Below are 3,254 nucleotides of genomic sequence, written 5' to 3' on the forward strand. Positions count from 1 at the left end.
TGACTTTAGATGCATCGAGTTCGATTACCCTGCAGACCATATTTTTTTCTCCCACCAATACAATCCAGTGACAACGAACGATGAGTTGTGCGTTCTGAGATGCCATTTGTTATTTGCCTGTTTGTGGCCCGCCTGTGAAATTCGTGCAATTCTCTTTCAACCTCTAGTCAACGAGCTGTTTTTGCAGAATGTTAAAAATACGATAGTTATTCACTGCTCGTGTTAACTGTATATAATTTCCATTATCTTAAGCCATTTATTTCAGGCCAGGGTGCATATACACAATCTCACCACTAGGATTCGCTAAAGGAACAATGGAACTACTCTTATAAACAATGAGCAAGCTCTTTCTTACCATAAATAACACTGATTGATGTTGATATATTCGTACTATGTACCGCTATTTTATATTTCCGTTCTTGTGAACAAGTATGATCATTAGGCTTATCCTTAACCTTGCCTGTTTGTGGCCCGCCTGTGAAATTTGTGCAATTCTCTTTCAACCTCTCATCAACTAGCTGTTTTTGCATGATGTTAAAAATAAGACATTTATTCACGTTAAGTAGGTGTTATTTCAATTATCTTAAGCCATTTATTGATCAACTGGTTCTTGCAAAGCAGTATGACATGCAGGCGTTCAAAATGTGTCAGAAGTGGGATTCGAACCCACGCCTCCAGGGGAGACTGCGACCTGAACGCAGCGCCTTAGACCGCTCGGCCATCCTGACTGTTAAAAGCTACATCTGGTGTCGGAATAAAGGTACTAGGTAAAAGTAGATATAGGTTCGGCCTCCTGCCATCACCGCAAAGACCAGTAAATGCACAATACTGACTTGCACTTTCAACATCAAATAGTCATTGGTTTTATCAATTAAAAACTCCTGACATTGATTTATCTTCAATATGTCCGTCAACGGGAAAAGCCTAGTAAATCGTCATTGATTGAGCGTTAAAGTGGCCTCAGAATATGGCCATTCTGATATAAATGATAAAATACCTCAGATAAGACCGAAAAGTGTCTGGAAGTATCAGCAACCATCAGGGTGAGAGTGACAACCCTTCCACATGTCAAAATGGGGGAGTCTTAGCAAATGGCTTAATGGTTATTTTTAACGCAATCGTATTTTATTTGATATATTTGGGGGGGGGGGGTTTAACAAGGGTCTCACCTGTGACCCGTGGCTTGACTTTAGATGCATCGAGTTCGATTACCCTGCAGACCATATTTTTTTCTCCCACCAATACAATCCAGTGACAACGAACGATGAGTTGTGCGTTCTGAGATGCCATTTGTTATTTGCCTGTTTGTGGCCCGCCTGTGAAATTCGTGCAATTCTCTTTCAACCTCTAGTCAACGAGCTGTTTTTGCAGAATGTTAAAAATACGATAGTTATTCACTGCTCGTGTTAACTGTATATAATTTCCATTATCTTAAGCCATTTATTTCAGGCCAGGGTGCATATACACAATCTCACCACTAGGATTCGCTAAAGGAACAATGGAACTACTCTTATAAACAATGAGCAAGCTCTTTCTTACCATAAATAACACTGATTGATGTTGATATATTCGTACTATGTACCGCTATTTTATATTTCCGTTCTTGTGAACAAGTATGATCATTAGGCTTATCCTTAACCTTGCCTGTTTGTGGCCCGCCTGTGAAATTTGTGCAATTCTCTTTCAACCTCTCATCAACTAGCTGTTTTTGCATGATGTTAAAAATAAGACATTTATTCACGTTAAGTAGGTGTTATTTCAATTATCTTAAGCCATTTATTGATCAAATGGTTCTTGCAAAGCAGTATGACATGCAGGCGTTCAAAATGTGTCAGAAGTGGGATTCGAACTCCACGCCTCAGGGGAGACTGCGACCTGAACGCAGCGCCTTAGACCGCTCGGCCATCCTGACTGTTAAAAGCTACATCTGGTGTCGGAATAAAGGGTACTAGGTAAAAGTAGATATAGGTTCGGCCTCTGAGATCACCGCAAAGACCAGTAAATGCACAATACTGACTTGCACTTTCAACATCAAATAGTCATTGGTTTTTATCAATTAAAAACTCCTGACATTGATTTATCTTCAATATGTCCGTCAACGGGAAAGCCTAGTAAATCGTCATTGATTGAGCGTTAAAGTGGCCTCAGAATATGGCCATTCTGATATAAATGATAAAATACCTCAGATAAGACCGAAAAAGTGTCTGGAAGTATCAGCAACCATCAGGGTGAGTGACAACCCTTCCACATGTCAAAATGGGGGGAGTCTTAGCAAATGGCTTAATGGTTATTTTTAACGCAATCGTATTTTATTTGATATATTTGGGGGTTTAATAGGGGTCTCACCTGTGACCCGTGGCTTGACTTTAGATGCATCGAGTTCGATTACCCTGCAGACCATATTTTTTTCTCCCACCAATACAATCCAGTGACAACGGACGATGAGTTGTGCGTTCTGAGATGCCATTGTTATTTGCCTGTTTGTGGCCCGCCTGTGAAATTCGTGCAATTCTCTTTCAACCTCTAGTCAACGAGCTGTTTTTGCAGAATGTTAAAAATACGATAGTTATTCACTGCTCGTGTTAACTGTATATAATTTCCATTATCTTAAGCCATTTATTTCAGGCCAGGGTGCATATACACAATCTCACCACTAGGATTCGCTAAAGGAACAATGGAACTACTCTTATAAACAATGCAGACGCTCTTATCCAGAGCGACTTCACAAATTGGTGAATTCACCTTCTGACATCCAGTGGAACAGCCACTTACAATAGTGCATCTAAATCATTTTAAGGGGGGGGTGAGAAGGATTACTTATCCTATCCTAGGTATTCCTTGGAAGAGGTGGGGTTTCAGGTGTCTCCGGAAGGTGGTGATTGACTCTGCTGTCCTGGCGTCGTGAGGGAGTTTGTTCCACCATTGGGGGCCAGAGCAGCGAACAGTTTTGACTGGGCTGAGCGGGAACTGTACTTCCTCAGTGGTAGGGAGGCGAGCAGGCCAGAGGTGGATGAACGCAGTGCCCTTGTTTGGGTGTAGGGCCTGATCAGAGCCTGGAGGTACTGCGGTGCCGTTCCCCTCACAGCTCCGTAGGCAAGCACCATGGTCTTGTAGCGGATGCGAGCTTCAACTGGAAGCCAGTGGAGAGAGCGGAGGAGCGGGGTGACGTGAGAGAACTTGGGAAGGTTGAATACCAGACGGGCTGTGGCGTTCTGGATGAGTTGTAGGGGTTTAATGGCACAGGCAGGAGCCCA

At 42.5% G+C, this 3,254-nt stretch overlaps 2 non-coding genes across 2 annotated transcripts; both read right to left on the reverse strand.

Annotated features, from left to right (window-relative positions):
* Positions 1-645: 645 nt before the first annotated feature.
* On the reverse strand, positions 646-728 carry trnal-cag (transfer RNA leucine (anticodon CAG)). The gene has a single exon. It is a non-coding gene; the product is annotated as a tRNA-Leu (tRNA).
* A 1,101-nt stretch (positions 729-1,829) lies between these two features.
* On the reverse strand, positions 1,830-1,912 carry trnal-cag (transfer RNA leucine (anticodon CAG)). The gene has a single exon. It is a non-coding gene; the product is annotated as a tRNA-Leu (tRNA).
* Between the last annotated feature and the right edge of the window lie 1,342 nt (positions 1,913-3,254).

This window comes from Oncorhynchus masou, unplaced genomic scaffold, assembly GCF_036934945.1.
Source record: "Oncorhynchus masou masou isolate Uvic2021 unplaced genomic scaffold, UVic_Omas_1.1 unplaced_scaffold_16136, whole genome shotgun sequence".
Classification (NCBI taxonomy): domain Eukaryota; kingdom Metazoa; phylum Chordata; class Actinopteri; order Salmoniformes; family Salmonidae; genus Oncorhynchus; species Oncorhynchus masou.